At 43.5% G+C, this 25,410-nt stretch overlaps 1 long non-coding RNA gene across 1 annotated transcript in view; it reads right to left on the bottom strand.

Annotated features, from left to right (window-relative positions):
- LOC115296921 overlaps window positions 1-25,410 on the bottom strand; it is a 119,639-nt gene that overhangs the window by 86,810 nt on the left and 7,419 nt on the right. The window contains exons 2-4 of the long non-coding RNA XR_003911142.1: window positions 5,910-6,113; window positions 4,607-4,742; window positions 2,891-2,972 (exon numbers count right to left, since the gene is read on the bottom strand). This is a non-coding gene — a long non-coding RNA (uncharacterized LOC115296921). The remainder of the gene's footprint in view (window positions 1-2,890; window positions 2,973-4,606; window positions 4,743-5,909; window positions 6,114-25,410) is intronic.

The raw sequence follows: 25,410 nt of genomic DNA, 5'->3' as shown, positions 1-25,410 counted from the left end.
CTTTGGTGATCCACTGAATCAACCAAGTATTTGTTGAATGACAAACACCAGCAACTCACGGACCTCAGAGCTGAATGCTGAGGGAAGGCAGAACAAAGCAAGGTCCCTGCCCTTCTGGAACAAATACTGCTGACTCTAAAGACAGCCATGAAACAATCTGAGAAAGATGACGTGTGTGGAATCCCATAAAACAAAAGCTGGAGAGACTTTTCAGGGGATCCAGAATTTGAATGTAGGATGCTATACAGCAACCTGCTCCTTCCTTTATTATACAACAATTGAATGCAGACAATGGAAGTAGGGAGTCTGAAGCCCAAACATCTAAATAAGTTAATAGGTCATGCAGCTTATGACCAAACAAACAAACAAAAAATCAACTTAACAAAAGTGGAAAGAATTCTGAAAGGCGTCTATATACAGTGTATCCAAATATCTATTCAAAAATGAAAAAAAAATCAGGGTCCCTGGGTGGCTCAGTCAGTCAAGCGTCTGACTTTGGTCCAAGTGGTGATCTCAGGGTTTGTGAGTTCAAGCCCCACATGAGTGGGAGCCCCACGTGGGCACTGGTAGTGCAGAGACTGCTTATGATTCTCTTTCTCCCTCACTCTCGTCCCCTGCCCGCCCCCTCTCTCTCTCTCTCTCTCTCCAAATAAATTAATTTAAAAAAACAAAACAAGAATGAAAAAAATTATTTTCGAATACTTTTCTATGTAACCCATGGGCCAATTGATTGAGGATCTTTTAGGTCCGAAGATAAACTTACCACTCACCACCCCCAGGCGAGATTTGCAATAATAATAACCACTTACAAACTCACTTCCCCATTTACCAAGTCACTCTATACTTCTTGTCTAATGTGATCCTCATTACACAGCTGCCCTGACCTGGCAACTGGGGTCCCCATTTTGGGCCCCACACCCTAGAAGTCCATTCCAGCTGTCCTCCAACCATGCCCTTCCCATCAGGCAAGAGGCCAAAGCAATGGGCACCCCCGGAGCCCTCACCCCCATTCGCTTCGAGCCTGGTAGCAAACACAGGACACAGTTAAATTTGAATTTCAGATAAACAGTGAATCATTTTTTAATAACTTAGTATATGCATGTCTCAGAATAGCAGATTTCTACCCCACTTTCAGGACTGAGCCAAATGCCATCACCCCAGCACTCTCATTGGTTCACACCTTCCAGGCAGAAGGTAGAAGCAGCGGCCTCTTCCTCCGCGCATGCGCCCCGCCATCACCCGCCCTCCTGCTCTGCTTTGCTTTTCTGTCCCCGGGCGCAGAACTGTCAACTCCTGTGCTCCTCTGGCTCCTGTACTCAGTGAAGCTCTTCACTGGTGGAGACCTGATTTAGGAGCATGGCCGGCAAGCGGTGTCCCCCGAATACAGTGTGTGAGCCCTGCCTGTGGATACCTACACCTTTCTCAAATGCTAGGGCTCCTGTCAGGCTGAGTGAGATCTGTGACTGGGAACACCAGGACCTGTCCCCGGAGAGGCACTAGGGAGTCCCCTTCCGGCCTCCCCCACCCAGGATGGCTTTTCAGAGAGCGTCTCTGATGGACAGGCGCGTCTCACACACTTTTCTTCTTCCTCTCCTTATCCTGAAGGCTGTAATTAACTCTCCTTAGGGAACATCGATTCCATACAAATCTCTCATTTTTTTTTCTCCCGGAAACTACATAAAATATCAAAATACTTAAATCAATAAGAATCTTTAAGTTAGGAAGTTAGAGTAGTTACAAATGAATAAGAAAAAGACAAAAGAACCCCAGGAAGTCTGGCCACACTTCACAGCATTTACAAACATACAAATAGGCCAAAAAAAAGGGCATTTAAAGCGAGTTCAAACTCATTGTTATTCAAATAAATGGGAATGACTTTTTCTTTAAAATTGCAAAAAAAAAAAATATTTAAACGTCTAAGACATGGTGTTGGCAACAGTGCATTGAAAATGGGGACACTCTCTCGGGTGCTGTCCAAGGAAGTGTAAACCCAAAAACTGTCACTGGAGAGAATTTGCCAATTTGTATCCGGAGCCTTGAAAACATTCGTATTTTTCCAACCTAACTACAACATTTCTAAAAGTTTCTCCTGAGAATACATCAGCTAAGCAAGCATTTGAGAGTTTTCACAGCTGTATGATTAAAAGAAAAAAGTGTGAAATAAATAAATGCCTAACAATAGGGGGCTGACTAAATAAAATTCGGAATATGCATTTGATGACAAATTCTTGTCGCCACTGGAAATCAAGTTCTCAGGAGAATTCCTGACATAAGAAAATTAGTGTATTAATTGAGACCAGTTAGGTTATCCTGCAGTCACAGCCTTAAAATCTCAGTCCTTCGGCACAACAAAAATGCCTTTCTTGTTCACATTCCGCATCCAAATGAGATTAGGCAGGAGGGGACTGGGAGGGTCCCTCCAAACAATCACCCAGAGCCCCAAACTCTCAGATGAACCTGTGATCACCCTCTCAGAAACATCACATCTCACTTTTGATGACAACCCATTGGCCAGAACTAGTCCCATAGCTCCACCTACCTAGACAAGGGTGAAAAAAAATGCAATCCTACTAGGTTGGGGGCGGGGAGCAGTGCCAGAAGTTTCTACCATGATACATATGGTACAATAGTAGGTTAAAAAAAAAAAAGTTAAATACAAAGTGCCATACTTAACGCATGGCAATTTTAGAAGAGTGTTTATGATACTTTCCTATTTGTATGTATAAATGAATGAAATCCACTCTGATGATAGAGGTATCTGGGCTGTGAAACTATAGATGGTCCTTATTTTCTTCTTTAAACATGTTTGCATTTTCTAAGTTGTCCACAAAGAACATCTTAATGTCTACAAAAAAAAGAAAAACCTGTTTTATGTTTCAGGATTACTCACACTGTCCTGGGTTTTCTCGCCTTTGGAAAACCAATTTTCCTTCTCCCGAGTTCAGCAAATTCCTTCTAAGTCTTGGCTCCATCTGTAAAATGGGAATAATATTACTCTTCTCTCCATGAGAGCTAAATGAGAAATAACAAGTAGATGTCCATTTAAAGATAGTGGCATCTGGTGATGGGAAGGGGGAGGGGGCTGCTTATTAGATGGAAACATCACGTTTCCCTCAGAACTGGCAATTAAATTCCAGCACCCTACACAGGAGAGCTGTAGCACCCTACACATCTTGCTGCCCTTTAGCCAAAAGATAGGCCCAATTCCCTTGATGCCATTCCCTAAGGAAATGGGAACCTTACCAAATAGTTTTGACTTCAGGGGGAATAGAGAGCTCAGAATATTCACTCTCACAAATGAACCCAAGTGAATGGATTTTATCTCTTGACTGCCATGATCAAGGTTGACATCCTTAAGTCTTTCTAGCTAACTTGGGCTCCAGGAGTCCTTCCCTTCTCTAAATCCTTACTGTTCACATAGTCTGTATCAGACAACTGACCCCAAATTGTTTGACATCTTGTTTCAAATACTACTTTGCAGGGTCTGGGGTATGTCGCTAGGAAGGCAGGGACCCCCTGGGCTGCTCTGGGCTCCTCTTTCTGCACCTCAGCCTATCCAGCTCAGTATTCAGCATATCTCAGCACTGCTTGATAAAGACGTGACCAGTGGGTCACCTGGGGGGCTCAGTTGGTTAAGTGTTTGACTCTTGATTCTAGCTCAGATCATGATCTCACAGTTGGTTTGTTCGAGCTCTGCTTCATACTGACAGTGTGGAGCCTGCTTGGAATTCTTGCTCGCTCTCTCTCTCTCTCTCTCTCTCTCTCTCTCCCCCCCCTCCCCTGCTTGTGCTGTCTCTCTCTCTCAAAATAAATAAATAAACTTGAAAAAAAAAAGGGCACCTGGGTGGCTCAGTTGGTTGAGCATCCGACTTTGGCTCAGGTCATGATCTCAGATGGGCAAAGACCAGAAAGTTTAATAATCCACTGTGTTGGAGAGGGTGGCTCAGTCAGAAGGACTTCAGCTCTGGTCACCAGGTCACGATCTCACAGTCTGAGTTTGAGCCCTGCGTCAGGCTCTGTGCTGACAACTCAGAGCCTAGAGCCTGCTTCTGATTCTGTACCTCCCTCTCTCTCTGACCCTCCCCTGCTCTCGCTCTTCTGTCTCTCAAAAATAAATTTAAGAAAGGAAGAGAAGAAGGCTCATTCAATTGGCCTGAACCCTCCAGGGGAAGAAGTAAGTTGTGGGTGTGATCCTGGCCCCAGTCTCACAAAACACCTCATGAAATGTCTTTATGCTCACACTGCTGCTCACACAGATTAGAAATGGGAGTAGAATACAGTACAACCCTCAGGAACTAAATTGAGATTCAATTATCCACAAAAAAAAATCAAATGCTGTATCTATTCATTGAAAAAAAAAAAAGATGCAGGTTTACAGGGGCATCTGGGTGGCTCAGTCAGTTAAGCTTTCGACTTCAGCTCAGGTCATGATCTCACAGTTCGGGAGTTCAAGCCCTGCGTCCTGTCTGTGCTGACAGCTCAGAGCCTGGAGCCTGTCTTCGGATTCTGTGTCTCCCTCTCTCTCTGCCCCTCCCCTCTCATGCTCTGTCTCTGTCTGTCAAAAATAAATAAACATTAAAAAAAGAAAAGATGTAGTTTTACAAACCTGTCAGCCCCCCATCTTTTAGTAAGGAAGTGAAAAGAATATACGGCCAAAGGGAATCCCTGTGCATCAGGAAGAGATGGAATGCTTCTGTTTTGGGTCTTCTTTATTTTTAATATTCCCCACTATCCAGAGGTCTCTGTTGATGTGAAGAGAAATTAATTAGCGGCAGCATCACTACTGCAACATATTTTAACTAAATATTGATGCGACAGGGATGGGGAAGAAAGAGAAGAAGAGAGGGATCATCGCAAAACAGATGAAGTTTTAATTAATGGTGTCTTGAGATGTTACTTCTTCTGGAACAAAGTAAGAATGATCTGTCTGGGTAAATACCTCATCCAATTCCACATTCATGGTACAGCCGAAAGGCTTACTTCACCTATAGGGTTCCCAACCCTAAGTGGGGACAGTGGAGAAAAGTGCTATGGTTACTGTGACATTCTCTGTGCCTCATCATGTACCCTCTCTGCAGGCCCAGGGACACAGAGCCCCCCACGGGCACTGCGGGGTCATCTATGGGCACAGTGTTCAATTTTAATAATACATTCCCACTGGCCTCTGGTTGTGCAAAATCACGCATTTTCACCCGGGAACCACAATCCTACATTACAAGTGATTCCCACCCCCTTGGACTTCTTAGCTGTAAATATGAGATTTAATCATAACGTTTAGCTCCGTGATTTATGGTTATCATAAATCACATTGTGTTTTGAGTCTCTACTGTCTGTCATAGTCCAAGAGACCACAGCAACCGGCATCTAAGGAAGAGATGAAGGCAAGGCTATTTATAAAGATATTTTGGAATACATCGCTTACCCCAGAGCTGGAGGAAATGGGTCTAGCCACAACAAATCTTTCAATTTGGGGTCTGGGTGGGAGCTGCTATTGGTCCTTCCCCCACCCTTATCCTAGCCATCCAGGGTCAAGGTTGGACTGGGTTGGTTTGGCCTGAGGCCTCTCTCCTTGGCTTACGGATGGCCACCTTCTCACTCGGTCCTCACATGGTCCTCCATTGGTCGGTGTGTGACTGGGTCCCAATCTCCTCTTATAAGGACACCTGTTGTGTTGGATTAGGGCCCAACCATATGACTTCATTTTATCTTAATCAGCACTTTAAAGATCTTATCTGCAAATAAGATCATATTCTGAGGTAGTTGGGGTTAGAACTTCAACATATTAATTGGGTCAGGGAGGAGGACACAATAACAGCCCACAACATACGGGTTTTCCCTCAAGCATCGCTGAGGTCAACATAGACATATATGCCCACACACGCATACACACACTTTACATTTTCCTATACCTTGCTCAGAAATTCCGATTCTAACATTATGGTGGAGCCAGGAGGGGTGGGAGGAGGTCTTAGTGTCTTATGGCTTCAAGCAGTCTTGTTGGAGGTAACCAAGGTCTTCCAGCAATCGCTCAGTTTGGCAGAGTGCCTCACGGCTCTCAGAGACTCGCACGCCTACTTTTACCAGGTGTGGAGAGAAGCATAGTGTCCTCGTGGCTGTGAAAGGAAGGCTTATGGTCACACTTTCCCCTGGTTACAGCATCTCCTACCTGAGGTCAGGTGTGGGCCTCCGTTGTTACTGCTATTGTTGCTTAAGTGCCCAAGGCCATGGTGACTCAGTGTCTGTTCTCCTGGTGTGGGTGCCATACAGTCATTGCTCCTAGGGACGCTGGCCTGCCTCACTGCTGACAAAGGCTGCCTCCCTCATCCCACAAGTGCCCCATAATCTGCTATTGCCTCCTTTTGACCCTCAGCTCCAGCAATCACCTTTCCAGCCCTCTTATTCAGGACAACTTGGCCCTTTACCATGGTGACGCTCGTCCCTCAGCTTCACCCACATGTCCCCTTAAGCACACTGGGGCACAGCATGGGGTCAGAGTGCCAGGCTCCTCTAACACATCACATCCCCTTCATCTGGCTGGCACTGCCTCACCTCAGCCAGTAGCACCATGTGAGGAGATCTCCTTTCAAGTTCTGAGCCAAGAATGGGGGTCCAGTCCCCTCCAAGGTGACTCCCCCTCAGCTTATTTGGGGAGTTGTGTTTACTACCAACCACTTCTTCACCTCAGACATCCTCCCCTTCACCAACAGATTTGAACCTGAGGGAGAAAATAAAACCTCTCTCACTCTTGAGGATTTTCTATTTCCAGCAGTATAGAAACTTCCCTTATCTTCTCACCATCATGGCTCAAAATGATAACACTATCCCGGGCCTCCAAGTTTTACTCATGCTTTACAGATGTAAGCTATTTGGAATTTGGGAGACACTTTTCTCAACAAAGCATGGGGTTGAAGACTCTCTCACTTTTCACATCACAATTCTAACATGAAACCCAAAGCTGAGCCAAGATTCCTTATGCTGGGTGGTCTCCTCCTTCCCCTGAGTTGATAAATTCAATGCCAGGACAGCCCGATCGCAAGGAATGAAAATACATGGATATGTCAAGACTACAGTGCCTGTTGCATCAGCAGCTGGGAAACAAGTATTCTGGTACATCCCACAGAATAAGCTGACTTGTCACGGGCATTGAATGATCTGGTTAGCACCAGAATTATTTCCTTAGTAGATAGGTAACTAGGGAGGCAATGTAGAGAACCACCAAATGTGTTCATTAAGAATTCGCTGGCAGGGGTCCTTCTCTGGCTCAGAGCCAGGAACCTTCGGTACCCAACAGTAATGGTCTTCTCAGGAACATGAAAGTTCCCACCGCCCTTATTATTTGCTCACACCTGAGTTGGGACCCCTAAGGACCATGGTAACTAGAAGAGAACCCTGGGGAGAATATCCAGTACAGAAGGATCGAATCGACTGGATTCCTGGTAAGTACATTAAATAGAAAACCTGACACAGAGACAGTACGACATGGCGGCCAACATAGGGCTAGAGTCAGACTGCTTGGATTCACATCCTGACTCTCCCCCTTCCTACCCTGTCACTCCAAGTTATGAAACCTCTCTAGGTCTCTTTCCTCATCTGTAAAATGAGGGGTAGTAAAAGATCTATGCTTACGGTGTTGTTGTAACACTTATAAGAGTTAGTACGTGTGAAACACCAGAACAGGCCGTGACACACAGCAGACTCTCTGTAAATGTTAATGTTAGTATTATCAGGTTGTGGAAAAGTGGTTATTATGAATAATATTAATAGCCAAAATTTATTGAGTGCTTATAATATGCCAGGCAATGTTATAAATTCCTTACATGTGTAATGGAGGACTAAAAATTATTAATATAAGAATATTTTTAAAGCCTGTTTTCCATCTCCTTCTCAGGTCTCTCCACCCTCACTTCCACTAGTAAAATTCTGATTTGGTTTACTTGGCATTTCCCCATATCCTCAGCTCATGGGCCCTTAATTCCACAGATTGGGGGAAATACTGTAAGCCTGAGAGGCAAGAAGATTTATATTTGAAATAAAGAGAATTCCTGGCTGAAACAAAAAAGAATAGCTCCAAGAAAGCACGACAGAATGAGTCTGAGAAGTTTAACTTGGCAGTTGAGAGTAGAATAGGACAGATTTTCAAGTATAGCCACTCTGTGTGGAAAGCGAGGAGTGGACACATTAAAGGCTGAAGATTTTTTTTAAGCGTAGCACATTCTTATGCATATCCTACCCTCTTGGAATTTTCTTCAGAAAATTACAACAAACACTTGGATTGCTTTTGATTAAGTTTCTCTGTTAACTTGTGTTTTGTCTTTGAATGTGATTCTAAGTGAAGACAGGACCACATGGGAACCCACCTGTATACAGGTAATGTGCACATTCTCTCATGTTATCCTCACAGCCATCTGTGAGTTCGATCCTATTATTATCCCTTTTAGCCTGCGATGATTCTTGCCTCTTCTGTTGTCCTCCTGAGACTGTTGTCTAAGGAAGCTGATACCTGGTGTTTGTTAAAACAAAAAACAAAGTGTGGTGTGTGTGTGTGTGTGTGTGTCTGTCTGTCTGTCTGTCTGTGTCTTTTAATTTAATATTCACATTGTTTAAAATTCAAAAGGTACAAATGGTATAAAGCAATGTCTCCCTCCTAACCTTGTTCTCCCAGCCATCTGGTTCCCTTCCCAGAGGCAAACAACGGTATCAGCTTCTATTGTCTATTTCCAGATAAAAGCATTACAAGCAAATACATGTTGTCTCTCCCTTTTTTTAAATGAGAGCATAACACAGTCAATGTTGTGTGCTTTGGTTGTTTCCATCTGTCAATGATGGAAACAGTCTTGGAAATCATTCCATATTGGTAGACGAGGAGTGTCCTCACCTTTCCTTATGACTAAAAATAGCCCATTAAGAGGCACCCTTGTTTCTTTGATGGGTTCTGTGTTGGACAATCAGAATATTTCTCAATTTGTGCTATTGCAAATAATGTGACAATGAATATTCTGGGACAGGATGTCATTTTGCACTGTTTGCAGATCCATAGTATAAATTTCTAGAAACAGAATTGCTGGATCAAAGGTCATGTACACATGTATTTTTAATAGACACTCCTAAATTGCCTCCCATGGATTATTTCTTTAAAAAGTATATGCCTACAAGCAATGCAGCAGATTATTTATTTTCCCTCACCCTCTCCAACACAGTGAATTATTAAACTTTCTGGTCTTTGCCCATCTGATAGATGAAAATGGAAAATCCATTTCTTCTCTTGCCTCAGGTTACCTGAGTTTAAAGAGTAACTTGTTACCCACAAACCTTTTTATTCATTCATTTGAATAGTATAAAGCATTTCCCACACACAAAGCTCTATCCCCGTCACCCCTTCACCCAGTACAGCAGAATCTCTCCCAAAATCATTTTGTGGCTTAAGATTCCTCCAGATGGCTGGGATTTGAATAACTCCTGATTTCTTCGTGGTAGAATAATAGGATAATTATTGGGGTTTGGGAGGAGAAAATAAATAATATTCCTGTCCCAGTTCTCTCCCCAACCCCCTCCCCACCCAGCTCCAAGTGGGGACCAATCAAGAGACAGTCACAGGAATCAGACAGATGGAGATGAAAATATCTGCTTTATGTCTGATAAAGCTGATTGGAGTCTAAAGATTAGACCCAGAAACAGATGGGTTTTCTCATATCTGCCCTGAACCAAAAAACAAACAAAAAAAGCCATAATTAAACCCATACACCCAGTCACGGGCAGAACTTCCCTGCAGAGGACAATCTTCTGTGCAGTATTGGCTGCCTAGTATAGGCCCTCAGAGGAAAGTAGGTTTCCTGAGGACAGCCAGGCCCCACAAGAGGGTGCAGAAGGGCTGAGCCACGTTCAGGCAGACCAGCAACATGTGTTATCTGTAGTCACAGAAGTGACACTTCCCCAGACTGTCCCCTCCCACATCCCGGAGGCAAAGAAATTCTTGTCACTCCATGCAAACATAGGGAGAGGGAATAAGAATGCTCCACTACTTGTTTAATCTTCAGGGATGAAGTTCTAAAGAACATGGGTTCCTGGGGGTGGAAGGGAGTTCCAAATGTGAGACAAATACAGAATGTGTTCATAATTTCATTCATAAAACACAGAGTGAGGACTTACCTCGTCACACGCTCTGTGCTGGGATCTGGGACCATGATGGCAAATACTCAGATCTTGCCTTCTAAGGGAACTGATGTTGTAGAAGAGAGATAACCATGTAAATAAGTCACCTTCTACAAACTCTAATTGAAGCATGGACAAAGGAACAAGCAAAGGCTTGTCCTTGTCTTGCAAAGACAAGACTTTGCAAAGAAGGTACCTTGAGCTGTGCTAGGAAGGGTGAGCAGATCAGGGAACAGCCTTATATGTAACATTATTTTGCATCAGGGAGTTGAGGGGTGGGGCTGAGGGATGCCAGATCAGAAAAAAAGATCAGCTGCAAAAAGCAGAGATTGGAATCATGTTGTGTTTGGAACATGGAAAGTATTTCTGTATGGAGGGGGCCCTGTGTAGAGGGGAGGGCAGGGCACAAGTGATGGAAGACAAGGCTGGGAAGGTACCAGGGACAGACTGGGATGCCTTTGTAAGCCACACATAAGAGCTTGTGCTTGATCCTTAGATAAAGGGGGACCCTTAAGGATTTTTAAGCAAACTTGATATGATCTGATTAGATCTGACATGACCATTCTGGCAGCAAATGAGAAGGATAGATTGGAGAAAGAGACAGACAGAGAAAGACAGACCCAAGGTGGGAGTGCCAGTTAAGAATTAACTGGTGCAGAAGGAAGAAATTAAGGGTCAAAATTAGCACAAGGGTGATCAAGAAAAGTAGCGAATCAGCAGATATTCCCCAGGCAGAATGAGTAACATGTGATGATCAACTAGGCATGGGAGGTGAGTGGGAGGGAAACCAGGGCAAACAGGTGTTCTGTGTGAATGGTGAAGCCAATAACTGCCACAGGGACAAACGAGGAGCAGGCTGTGCAAGAGAAGAAATTGAGTTTAGTGTCGGGTCATGCTGTGTTAGAGTTGCCTGAAAGACAGCTAGTAGGATGTGTACAGCAGGTGGCCTGGAAATAAAGATCTGAGCTCAGGAGAGAAGTCCAAGTGCAGACAGACATGGCAACTATTGGGTTCAGGGCTGTGGAGAAGCCGTGGGAATACAGTTAGAGCAGTCAGCTGAGGGAGCAATGAGGCATGCGAGAGAAACAGGATGGTGCGTGGGGACCGAACTGGGATGGGTATCTGGAACAGAGAAGAGGTCAATGGGGACAGTTCCATGGGGAGTGGTGGGGTTGGGGATATAAGAAGGAGGGGGAACCCTTCAAGGAATCATGTAGGAGATCAAATTTTTTTCTCCTACTAGAAGCTCAAGGCATACATTGCATCTTTGGAGGGGACAGTTTTCTCATCCATGTTTGTCCTGTAACAGTCACTTTCCAGGGCTGCCTGGGAAACTAACCAGGTGAGAGAAAGAAGGAAGAGGAAAATGGCTCATCCTGCATACCTCTCTGCGAGAAGCTTCTGTTCACCACAGAATCAAGGACAAGAGGGCAGCGTGAGGCTTCAGGAATGCCTTCCCCACCAAATCTTGTGAAAGCTCTGCATTTACAAACATTATAAGGAAATCTAATATCCTTCTTTATGGGTTTCCCACCAGGGAAGCCCGCTCTGTCTAACAGTGATGCCTGCCAGGATCCTTCATGGCCACACCATCTGCTCCAGTCAACAATTTGTGCGCCTTCTAGGCTCACCTTTCTCAGGCCATCAGATCTTGGCACAAGCTAGTCCATGTGCCTGGAATGTCCCATTCTTTCTGTAAAATATCTATTGAGTTCTTCAAAGTCATGCTTAAGTGTGGCCCAGTCTACAAAGTTTCCATCTGTTTTCTGAGTATGAACTCAACATATGGTGCACAACTATGGTCCTTTGACTATAGATGTAGTCTGTGTTAACATTTTGTCCCTACAGAAATCATGTCATTTGTCACCGTTATTTAGGGGAACAAGCAGACTTTTCTAGATAACCAGAGCTCTTCCCCTAAGCGTTGATATTTTATTTGCTTCATTGAATGGACCAATATTTTTTGAGCACTTGTTATGTGCCAAACACCATGCTGAACAATAGAGATTTTAAACAAAGGAAAGTAAATACGCAGACAGTATTCATTACATAGGCCAAGAAACAAGCCTGTGCCTCCTTTAGGGGCTGAAAAATTTCACCTTCATTACTCCCACTGCCTTGTTTGATAGATCTTACTAAGGCAGATTATTCTCTTCCCTGCCTTCTTTAACAGAGAGGAATGAACAACATCTGAAACATTTGTGTTGACTTGGGTACATCGACTTGAATATTTCTTTTTAATTAGAAAAACAACATGTTCCTTGTGAAAAGTTGAAAAAAAATTTTTTTAGTTACCCATGGTCCTACATCCAAAAAGCAACCACCATTAACATATCTGTATATCTTTCTAGCCTTTTGTCCAATCCCACTTTGGGAAGTTTGCCACAATAGAGATATAATATATTGAATACAAAAGTTCATAGCTTGCTCTCTTACAAGTTCACAGTATGGCATAGCCAGTTTTCCAGGAAGCATCCTTTGTTGAACAATGTCAACCAGGAGAGAAATCCCCGGTCCTCATTGTTTTCCCCACTTCTCTGTCCCCTCCAGCCCCCATGCAGGGGAAGAGAGCTTACCCCATCCTCTGCTGTAGCAGAAGCTTGAAAGAGCAGAGAAGTGGTGGACACAGCATGCCTGAGGCCATGAAATCTGTAGGACCCAAAAATGAATTAAGAGACAGAATCCTCCTTATTTCTGGAGAGAGAAATTACGGGTTTTGGGGGAGCAGGGTATAGCAACAAGAGGTTCTAGATACTGAGAGAGAAAGAAATAAAAGGGAGACATGTTGGAAGTGAAAAGAGATGTCCGGGAGAAGCAAGGGCACCTGTATGAGATAATACCCTCTTACGAATGGGGGTGTCCATTCTTCTCCCTCATCATTGATAGAACATGGAGATCACCCTTCGGAGGCTACACTGTACCAGCAGAGAAGGAACACCTTCTGAAGACTATCATCCAAGCAGATAAGCCTATAATATGCCCCATCTCGAAGACACCCAAGTTTCCAACGTTTCCATTTCCACAGGATCCTTGTGCACAAACCCTGAGACACAGACAAAAGGAGCTTGGATATGTGTTGTATTTGTAATAGAGGGACATCTCCCAGAACAACCAATGACGAGGAAAGGAAAGCATATCCCTGCCACCTGTTCAGGACAAGGTCTCACCTTCCTGCACCCTAAGGAAGTTATAGACTGCTTACAGAAATTTGAAGGGTAGTCTTCCCTATATAAAATGGCCCCAGAACACCCACATTTAAACATTCATTGTTCTTCCTTAACCTTTAGTGCAGCGACTCCCAACCTCATGTGTATGCTGGAATCATCTCTGTGGCTTCCAAAACTATCAAAGCCTGTGTCCCGTCTCCAGAGTTTGTATGACTCCAACTTGGGGGTGGCCTGGATTTAAAATTGCTTCAAAAGATGCCCAGGAGATGTTAATTCATGTCAGATATGTTTGAGAGCCACTGCTTCAGGGTCAGCTCCTGGAAATCACTTCTCCTTGTAGGTGGTCTATAGCCATTGCTGGCAACAGCGCATCTCCACAACTCTATTCCAGAATGTTCTGGAAAAACTATCTAGAATATATCTGAAATAAGGGGAAATGATTTTGAAACAGCACAAATAAAATGCACGAAGTGTAGAACCATAGCCCTTTTTTTAAACATCAAAGGTGTCTGCTTAGAGACCTCCACTTTTCTCTGGATGGCTGGGCTGGCTGAAGAAATGACCACCAGGTAAGCCAAGTTTCATAGAACCTTTAAGTGTGATGTACTTTGTGTTTATATATGCATATGCTTATAGATATTTAGCCAAGAAGTGATGAGTTCCGACTATCATGTCTTCCCTGAGGGTTCAAGCAACTTGAGAGTAGGTATCATATCTTTAACGTGTCATCGCGTGGCATCTTGAACAGAAACTTTATGCCCAGGAAGTTCACAGTAAATGTTCAGAGTGATTTTTAACACTAGTGTTGCTGCTGATTCTCCCAGAGCTGGCTAATGGGCCAAGGAACAGCCCCAACTCCTAAGTGACAAAGCATTCCTTATCAAAGTGCTGTCTGGGGTCCTTCTTGAGGATATCAAATAAGATCTCTTCCCAATTAAAATATTCCAGATGAGTACTATTACTTGATCCCCAGGGAGATCACTAAGCGAGCTAAAAGCAATGAGTTCACCTTACAGCTTCCCACTCAACTGCCCTTTAAATGTGAAAACAATTATTTTAATCACTCCTAGCTGGAGTCTGCCCAGAGCTAGACCAGGTTCTCTGAGCATCCTTGAGAGACCTGGACCAGAGAGCAAGCCAGTCCTCAGAGCTCCTGGCTGATGCAATCTGAGGACATTCCCCAGAAGACATACTCCTCACTTCTTAGTTTAAGAAAATAAATTAAAAGTTTAGGAAAACAATCCTAAACATCACACTAATTGACTTCAGAGACAAAAGACAGATCTAGCCTGTGATAGCTCAGCTTAGCATCCAGCAAAAGCCAGAGAGTCTGGGGTAGGGGTGGGGATGGGGATGGGGGGCCCACCCGTTGGGGGTAAGTGTGCTTTGTTGGTGTCATTGTTACAAGCACATAGGCAAAGCTACTACGTGTTCTTGCCCTCTGCCTTGACTCTCTTTTTACCCTTCTTTTAAAACCTTATTTTCCTCTTACAGCATAGAGTACGTCGAATGATGTAGTTAATGAAATCCTATCTCAGTTGTGTTTTACCTCAGTGTGCTGGAGGGAATCCCCCAAAACTCTTTAGAAAGAAAGAACTTAAAATGAACATTTGACACATTTGGGTACACTTTGATCTTAAATAAAATACATTATTTGACACATTTGGGGAGATAAACAATGGGGGAAAGAGGGAATGGCTTTTTTTCTTTAAAGTGAAACAAATAACAAGGTATTACAAGACTCCCAAAGAGTCAGAACTACAGTAGTGTCACAAATTTCACCTGTGGGCCTCTTCTGTGGAAAGATCATTCTGAGAATAGCCTTTTTATAGAAGGAAGGAATCCTCTGACCATTTCTCTTCTTGCACCCTTTATTCTGTTTTCTAAGAACTTCCTAACAGTGCCATTAGTAATCACTCTGCACTCAGAAAGTTCTTGATTTCCACAATACTGCTCTCTCCCTATCCTCTCCATAACTCTCTAGATGCTTCTTCTGGGCTCTATTTGTTGGGCTCCTTGGGTTCTGTCCTTGGCCCTCTTATGCTCTCCCTAGACATCCTAAAACACTCCCATGATGTCAATTGTTATCTGCAAGGTGATGGTTTCCAGAGGTATATCTCCAAGGTCTATATTGCATTATTTCCTGGACATGGATTGGCCATCATAGAGGCTCACCGTATGCAATATGAACAAAACTAAAGGCATACTGATTCCTAAATTATCCTTCCATCTCTTATCTTTGCAATGAGCACCAGCATCTAGCAACTACTCCATCACACAAGCAACAAACTGGAGTTCACCCTCAGATCCTTCTGATCACCCCCTACACCAAGTTTACCATTATTTGTCTCAGGAACTGCTTTGGGCTGCTGAGTGAAATTGACAGATGTTGTAAGGACTTAAACAAGAAAAGATGCATATTTTTTTCTTATATGGCATGAGTTTCAGAGGTAAACCACCAAGGCTGGTACCCTGGGTCTGCGATGTCATTGGGCTAGTAGACCCCTGGCCTTTCCTCTCTGCCATGCTTTTCCCAAGGCTCCCATCCTTAAGAGCACAGCATGGCTACCAGTTGGCTGTTCCCAAAGAGGGAAGAGGCAGTCCAGGTACTTAATTTGGCTCCTATCTCATTAGCCATAAAGAGAAAGGGTAGAACAGCTATTAGTGAGGTGAGACAGAAACTGGTACCACCTATTCTAAGTCTTAATATCTTTCAAATGATCCCCTAACATATTTTGTTCAGGCCCTCGTCATTTCTCCTGTGGATTACTTCAATAGCCTCCTAATTAGACTCTTTGCCTACCTCCTGTGCCCCTCACGGCCATTCTTGACACTGCTGTCATAACTATCTTTCCTAAACATGAATCTGATCCCTGTTTACAATCTTTCACGGGCTCCCCTGTAGCCCTCAAGAAAAAACCCACCCCACCGTTCAGCCCTTCCCACTCTGGCCCACAATCACTTCAGCGCCTCCTCTTGTCTCTCTTCTGCCCCAGTTCCAGACACACCAACCACATCATCATCCTGGGACCTCTCAGCTCTCTTATACCATCTCGTCTTTTCAAGCACCATCACTGTGTCTGCAGTGATGACACACTCATGTGCAAACAGCAATTAAAGACTTGAGAAGTCCGCACACTGCGGGACCACCTGCGCAGACAGGGAGAAAGAGCAAAACCTGTTGTTTATTACACGTATATAAATGCCACGGTTTTAAAACACAACAGACCTGCCTCTGTGTCCAGAAATAATTTCAAGACAACCCTCTCCAGGAAGAGATTTGCCCCATCACTTCCTCAGTGGCCTAATTAGCCTGGACTTGCACAGATCTAAGAGGAGAAGGGAGAAAATGCAACTTCTCACTGAAGTCTACCTTGCCGCCAAGAAGCTCCTGTGTGGATGAAAGCCAACCAAAGAAAAAGTGAATAATGATGAAAGAAAAGGGGGATAATAATGAACGTGGAGCCTGGACCCTAGATACAGAGAAACTCCTGCAAAATGCATCCACCAGCCTGGATTCTGACCTGAGATGTGTTGCTTGTGGGCGAGAACAGAGAGAATTGAGAAAAAGCAAGAGGGGAGCTGAAGCCCATGCGATGGAGTTTGCCTGGTTTTCTCAAAAGTTAACTGCTTCCCCCAAGTGCAAGGGGGGGAAAAACACTATCAAAAGTTACCGGGGGGTGGACAAGGGTGAAAGTAACAACAGGTGACGTGTGTCCGTGTGTGTGTGATGCCCTGGGCACAGCTTCCTCTGGCTATTTGGAGACCCATGGGGAAAACAGGAGCCTGAGTCTCTCTTTGTATGTATCTTTCCTGGGACAGCCTTTCGTGGACCTTGTTCATGCCAGTTTGATGTTGTCCCCTTTACTGTAAAGAAATGCCCCAGTGGGGAGCTGAACTATCACCCAACTAGAACTCGTGGCTGCTTTGTCCAGCATGCACATCACCAGGAATGAGACTGGTAAATGAGTCAAGCATTCTAGAGAAAGAAACGGAATGATCGCAAGGCTGTCCAATGACAGAAATTGCTAAGGTCACATATCTTCTCTCTGCCGATTTATGTTACTGTAGCTCTGTGGGAAAATGGTCAGAAGTGGTAGCAAGAAAAAAAAAATTGGGGGTCTTAGTGTTTCAGGGACATTTCTGCTTGGCCAGTTACTAAATCTTCACTCTGTACTTTTTAAAAGAAATAAAACAGTATCTTTTAGGCACAAATGATTAAAGAGAAGTATAAGACAGCACAGGAAAATTCCAAAGTATTCCTCTATTGCAACCCAAAGCAACTTTTCTGAGAGGGGTTGAATAAATGATGAAGAGCAAATAAGGGTTGCCATGATGTAGGGGAAAAAGGCACCACCACTCAGCCTTAAACTTCCCCGATAGTCACACAGCCTTTGTAGGCACAAATTATGGGCATCTTTTTAGATACCTAGAAAACTGGCTGTCAAGACTAGAATACTTTGATGTGATCTGGGATTTGTGTCGTACTCAAAGCACCACTGAGCGACTGCCCCTGATGAGTGTGTGAAGCCCTGAAATTGCCAATCCTTTTGTACCAAGGCCCTACCATAACTTGACATTGTCCAGCTCCAAGACTGGCCGCGTTATTGGCTTCTCGTCCTTCTTTCTTCCCATCCTCTCCTGTTCCTCAATGTTCATCGATAAGTCCAGCATCTTTAGAGAGCACTAATACCTACTGTGTCTAGCACACAATTGGCTCATTTGACATCTTATTTGAAGAGCACTTCCTACAGCAACGAAGATAACTCTCCAGTCCGCTATCGTCTGCTTGGAGACTCTTTGCTTAGCCGCTCACAACTAATGAAGATCCATCTTCATTAATCTTTGGATATGCCATGGTCATCAATGAAGCCGCAGTCAAAAGAACCTTGTAGTGAGTAATGGCAGTCAGCAGCACGGTTAATCATGCACGCATCTAACAACAATTTTGAAACAGGACCAGGTACAAATCAATAAACTACAGGGGATCGTGGATGTTTTTCTCTCTTCTGAGAACTATTGGCTGCTGCCTAGAGGAAGTTCTCTTTAACTGTGGTTCCACAGAGATTTCACGTGTTTGGGAAAAAACCATGAAGGCAAAGGGGAAATTGGTTACATGTAGGTGTTTTCTAACTTTCAAGTTTCGCTTTTGTCTCACACACACTCTTAACCCAGTAAAGGTGAACTGGACAAATGCCACCATCCTAAGCTAGACTAGATGGCCCTACCTTGTGTCTATTCCAAAGCTGAAAAACCTATGGAGGACCACTGTCTCCTGATGGCCAGCTTCAGGGCCAGGCCAGTGGTGGGGACAGGCAGCCGTCTGGGAGTGGGAAAGTGACCAGAATAACAATGTTTCTCCCCTTCCCCAGGTCAGAGGCAATCTTCCTTTCTTTATGTCTTCTGGAAAGATTTTAATCTGGTTACTACATATCTACCTATGGTTTTCATTGCTGGTGTGTTTGTTTGTAAGTAAGCTCTACTCCAAGTGGGCTTGAGCTGGAGACCAAGAGTCACATGCTCCAATGACCGAGCCAGTTAGGAACCCTTTCATTGCTGTTTTGAAGCAAAGAGCTCATGAATGAAGAAAAAAAAGGAAATTATGTCAGCCACACTTTTTTTTTTTTTGCTCATTTGCTTCTGAAATTTGGAGAGTCGATCCCTACCCATAAATATGGTATGACATCTCTACTACTCCAAGAATTTCACATTTCAATTTGTTTTCTAGTATAGGTTGTCCAAACTCCCCCAGGGTGCCATTTATTAATACTTCAGTCACCAGAGAGAATGCAAACAAAGGAGGCAAAAGTTGCCACGCCTGATGCAACTTCTTTCAGTATTGAACCGAGCACTGATGCAAAACTCTGGGGAGTCTCACGGTTAACACCACCTCGAAAACTGAATGAGGGCAGCTCTTTCTTGATGCCCCCTTTGCTTTGAAAACTCCATGCCTTTCGCTTGGCCGCCTGCTACTTACCACATTTAAATTAGGAAATCAGAGAAGAGAGGGGTGTCAGACTTCTGTGCGGCAAAGCCTAGAATGCTCTGGGAAAGAGGGGATGTCAGAAGGAAGCAGTCACATGGCCCTGTTTGGAGCATTCATCCCTGAGACACACAGCGATGTCTGAGCATTGTTCTCTGTATCAGTGAGTTCTGATATGCGGTAGAAGTCATCTTCTCTGCGTGGGTACAAGAGACCATGGGGAAAGTATGGTCAAGGCCATGCTTGGGGATGTTAATTCAAACTCTTGGAGATTTGTAAAGCTGATTTGCTCCCTCACACAATCCAAAGAGAAGAGGAGAGGCACGCACATCTCCCATGCCTCCTAACATGACCACAGGAAGTTACATAAAGACTTCAGAGATGACTAGACACCCTAATGATGCTGCCAATGTTACCACAAAACTTCTCTCCCCATTGATGGGCTGTATTCTTTTTTTCTTTTTAAATTAAATCCAAGTTAGTTAACCTACAGTGTAGTCCTGGCTTCAGGAGTAGTACCCAGTGACTCATCTCTGACATCTGACACCCACTGCTCATCCTGAAAAGTGCCCTCCTTAATGCCCATCACCCATCTATCCCATCCCCGACCCACCACCCTCCCACCCCCCAGCAACCCTCAGTTTATTCTCTGCACTTATGAGCCTCTTATGGTTTGCCTCCCTCTCTGTTTTTATCTTATTTTTCCTTTGGCTGCAGTCATTCTGATGAAAATGCTGAGGCACGGAGAAACATCACCACTGTATAAAAAGGTCATTTTGTCCTTGCTGTCCACAACCTTCCCAGTGAGAAAGAACAGCACTAACCATTCATACTGAGTATGGCTTTTACTCAGCTACATCTTCTAGGCCTTCTTGAAACTGATGCGGAGTCTTAGCATGGAAAGTTCCAGACTTAGGGTTTGTTTTCAAAAAAAACCAGATCTACAGACTGGGTAGCGAAGTGCTGGGCCACAAAATAACATCAGCTCCCAGGAAACCCCCTTAAACTTGGGCAAAATTCTGTCTTTATTCACTTGTGGTATTTCATCAGAACTTGTAATCATTAAGTTTCTAACCAATAGATGCACGTCAGGGAGGACAGGAAAGAGAAAATGTATAAACCTAGGAGCCAGGCCATGTGAATAATGGGGTTTTTTGTGGCCATTTCCATAAATTTAGCCAATAGATGATACCTTTCTTTTCCTTTCATCTTTGTAGCATCCTGTCACCTAAGGAGTGATAGAGATTTAAGGAAAAAAAAAATCCAGTTCAGATTGATTTTTTTTTCAAATTGGTTTTCTAAATGCAAGTGATAATGACCAAAGACTTTAAAAAACTAATTTCTAAATGATTTCATCTTTCTACCTTGAACACATATCACTTAATTCAATACTCTCAAGTAAGACCACACATTTGTTAACATTTCACATTTCACATTTCCTCTATTGATTACCACAGGCCATCCTATTCCAAAGGGAATGGATGAGCCAAGATCTCTCTCTTTAATTTCAAGGTCATAATAGTTCATGGTGAAAGTGAAATGGAAGCCCATCCAGGAAAGGAATAACCTTGGTAATGACAATTAGGAGAACAGCAAAAAGAAAACAAAAAGAATTTGTCTGGATGATCTTATCCACATTGTGTTGAGACAGCTCTCTCTATCCCCCCCCTCTCTCTCTCAACCCAAGACTGGTAGATAGAAAAGCCAAAGAAACTTGAATAGTCATCTGAGGATAGTTCCTTTCAATACCACATAGGACAGGATTTGGAGGCCATGTTCCCCAGGGAGACACAAAGATAGCTTGCCCTAGGGCACCTGGGTGGCTCAGTCGGTTAAGCATCAGACTCTTGATCTCAGCTCTCATGTCTTAATCTCAGGAGTTATGAGTTTAAACCCAATGTTGGGCTTAGCTCTGGGCCTGAAGTCTACTTAAAAAAAAAAAAAAAAGATAAAGGGGTGCCTGCATGGCTCAGTCAGTTAAGCATCTGACAGTTTCAGCTCAGGTAACAATCTCACCATTCATAGGATTGAGCCCCCATCAGTCCTTCTCTCTCCCCCACCCCCCACCCCCCCCTCACAGTCTTTCACTCTCAAACTAAACAAATAAACATTTAAAAAAAATAATAAAGCTCACCCTGGGTGCTCTCCCAGAACTGCCTTCGAGGGTAAGGTCAGTCTGGGAGACCCAGTCAGCATTAGATATTGAGAAGTACACCATTTTGTGTATGGTTTGTTTGTTTGTTTTCAATACAGATATAAAAAACAGACCACAGACATTCTCTGACAAGTTGTGTAAGTTTGCTACACAAACCAGGGCTTGAAAACCCTTGGAGGTGATAAATGGGAGCACGGAGCGAGGGTGACTGGACACAGTGAGTCATCTCAACTTCCTGCTAATCACAAGAACCCTACAAAAGCTCCATGTGTCTCAGATTTTCGCTGGGGGATTTCCGTCTCAATTCAGCCTCTGATTTCTCTGGCTTGCCCCTTCCTTCTTTTCATTTCTCCCTCTGCATCACGTTTGTCTGAATCTTTGCTGGTCTACAAATAACACCATTGTGTTATTCTGGACACAGGGTTTTTAAATGTCAGCATCCTGTGCTCAGCCTTATGTGATGAGATATGATATTTCTAACCACATTCCTATGATGCTGACCAAACTGAGGTAGGTAGTTGCTAAAAAAAAAAAAAAAAAAAAAAAGTTTAAAAAAAATTTTTTAATATTTATTTTTGAGAAAGAGAGAAAGACAGTGTGAGCAGGAGAGGAACAGAGAGAGAGGGAGACACAAAACCCAAAGCAGGCTCCAGGCTCTGAACTGTCAGCACAGAGTCCAATACAGGGCTCAAATTCACAAACCGCAAGCAAGTTCATGACCTGAGCCAGGTTGGATGCCCAACTGACTGAGCCATCCAGGTGGCCCTAAAATAAATTTTTAATGGTAGGTAAAGGAGATTGAGAGTAGACTTCTCTTGATGAGCACTGAGGAATATATGGAACTATTGTATACCTAAAACTCATATAACACTGTGTATTAACTATACTGGAATGCAATTTTTTAAAATTAAATCTAAAACATTTTTCAAATGGTACTTTTCATTTGTAACTACCCCTGGAAGTGGGGGGTATAGAATTTTATCAATGTTAAGTTTCCCTCCCCAGATTTTCCTTAAACTTGTATTTCTTGTGACCTCTTAGACTATAAGAAAGAACAAAATGGGAAACTAGGAAGGAACATTAGTCTGCAATATGGAGAAGCACCCATAATTGGTACCAGGATGTGGGGAAGAGGGAGAGGAGATGGCAGGAGGCTGAACTGTGGTGGCTCATAGCCAATGCTCCTCTTCCCGCTGCAGAGTGCTGGTGTTGAAAATTATTCTGAAGGTAAGGAAGACTTTAGTCAAGACACAGCTACACATAATAAGGAATAGTGGGGATTTATGGCCAAGGAGCAGGATGAGGGGGTCAGTGGATAGAAACTTACAGAGGAGAGACATCAGGGGTAGGGGGACTCTGGCCCATCAGCTTAACAGATTTGTTGCTGAAGACAAGCCAGGATGATCAGATGCCAAGCATAGGGGTGGGGAATCTGATCAGATACAGAGGATGATTAGACATTAAGTGTGGGGGTTCTTTCTAATTGACCCAACAGGATTCTTGCTAAAAGTGGGCAATGCAGGTCCAACAATGACAAACACTGAAGCCCAAGGTCAAAGTATGGCTGGCTTAGAGAAGCCATAAAATTTATTCAGGAAGAAAGCCTTTGCCACTGGTTTCCTGGCAAGGTCTGGACATTCTGCTCTGAATGGATTCCCTTGTAGGTGCTGTATCCATAACCCACCCATGAGACCTTCATGGCTACTCGACAGAAAATTGGCCACAATCTTTAGGAGGCACTTGGCTGGAGAGGGGCTGGGGGCCTTCCATGCCTAGAAACCCCAAAGTCAGGCTCTCATTTTAGTTGGAGATCTCTCCTCCAACTAAGTTCCATTTAGTTAGATTTAGATGGAATCTCCCCTGCCTACCCACCGACAATGAGCCAATGCAACTCCTAAGTTGCAAATACTTTCCTTCATCCTCTTCTTTTCTTAGACCACCCAGTTGATCCTACTCAGACAATAAAGCATTGGGTAGGATTGCCTTCTGGGTACCAACAAATCATGCTTTGGCTTCAAACTACAAAGGCTTGGTTTCTTGGGATGGGGGAAACCACAGAGGGAAAACAAAAATAAATATCTCAATAAATTGTTTCTCACAATGATCAAACTTAAAACGTAAAAACATAATGGTTCTACTTTGGATATATGTGTTTTTCTATTGTTGTGTTGCATTACTGCATGCCTGCTAATACTATCATATTGTTTAGAATGCTGGGAAAATTATTTCAAGTTCAGAATATTCTGTCAAAAACACCTGATTTCCAGGTGCTTTATCCCCTGCACAAATTGCAAATCATTGATATTTTATGTGTGAAAATTTGTTGTGCCTTGTCAGGAGCATGGTGGCTAGAGAACATTGCTTGTTGATTCTGAATTACATCATTTGATTCAGCGGGAAGGTAGGGAAAAAGAGAATGCATTGTATCCTAGGAAGGGAATTCTCAGCTAAGAAAAGGAGTTATCATGGCCCCTTCAATGCTGAAGTCAGAAGACTCATCAGGGGATAGGAAAACTTCCAGATAAAACCCAAGATACCTAGTCAATTTAAATTTCAGAAAAACAGTAATGATTTTTGTTTAAGTATATACCATGCAATATTTGGGACATACTCGCTCTAAAAATCTTTCCATTGTTTATCTGAAATTCAGACTTTAGCTGAGTGTCCCATATTTTTATATGACAATTCTGGCAACCCTAATTACAGGATCCTTTTGTAAGTAGCAGCCTAAGCAATTGATAATATGGGCATTGAGCCTGACAAAAGGCGCAATGTTTAAAATTGTGCCCTAAACTAAACACCAAGTAGGCAGGTCAAATATTATAGCAAATCACCTTAGATATCTTTCTGGTGGCTTCCAGTTCTGCATTGCCAGTCTCAAGTTGGAGCTGTCACTGTCCCATTATGGATAGATACTGTGTCCCAAGCAACTGGCAGCAAGGCATCCTACAGGATGAGGGAGTCTTGACCAGAAATAGTTTGTTTACTTCAGAGGTTCCTCTTAACTTCAAGCCCACACCTCTGCTCTTCTTTCTGAACACTCTTTCTAAGAGAACATTTTCCCTGTTCACAGATTCTATCACCTTTGAGCTGGTCTCTGGACTCTGGGGGTTCAGGCAGCAGCCCCCTTGTTGAGTTCCACTTGGGTTTCTCATCATTTCTTAAAGTCTGTTAATCAGAGCAAAACTCACAAGGCTCCCTTCAGATCAGCTCCTCCTCATGTCAATGGTGCCCTGGTCTCCACTGGCCCAAACCTACTGGCATCTTCCATATCATTTTCTTTCCCTTCTCATTACAGTCAGACTCCAAGTCTGAACCCTTTTGCTCTATAAATTGTTCCTCACACATAGACTTTCCCAACGCAACCACGTTCATCTCAGTCCCCTCCTCACATCTCAACTTACAACACCCCTAAACCCTGCCTTTTCCTCTCCAATCTCTCTTCTATTGCTTTCATGGTTTCCTGCTTCCTGCAGGACTCAATCTAAATTTCTTCTCCTGGCCTTCATAGCCCTCTATAATAAAATCCCACCCTGCCTAGAAATGTAGATTCTGGGCACCTGGATGGCTCAGTTGGTTGGGCATCCAACTTCAGGTCAAGTCATGATCTCACAGCTTGTAGGGTTCAGGTTCTGCATAGGACTCTATGCTGACAGCTCAGAGTCTGGAGTCTGCTGCAGATTCTGTGTCTCCCTCTCTCTCTGCCTCTCCCCCACTCACACTCTGTCTGTCTCTTTCAAAAATAAACATTAACAAAAGAAAAAGACCCCGAATAGCCAAAGTAATTATGAAGAAGAAAACCAAAATGGGAGGCATCACAATCCCAGACTTTAGCCTCTACTACAAAGCTGTCATCATCAAGACAGTATGGTATTGGCACAAAAACAGACACATGGACCAATGGAATAGAATAGAGAGCCCAGAACTAGACACACAAGTGCATGGCCAATTAATCT

Source organism: Suricata suricatta, chromosome 7 (genome assembly GCF_006229205.1).
Source record: "Suricata suricatta isolate VVHF042 chromosome 7, meerkat_22Aug2017_6uvM2_HiC, whole genome shotgun sequence".
Lineage (NCBI taxonomy): Eukaryota > Metazoa > Chordata > Mammalia > Carnivora > Herpestidae > Suricata > Suricata suricatta.
Note: the sequence above shows the minus strand (reverse complement) of the source record. Positions and strands in the feature narration are given on the sequence as shown.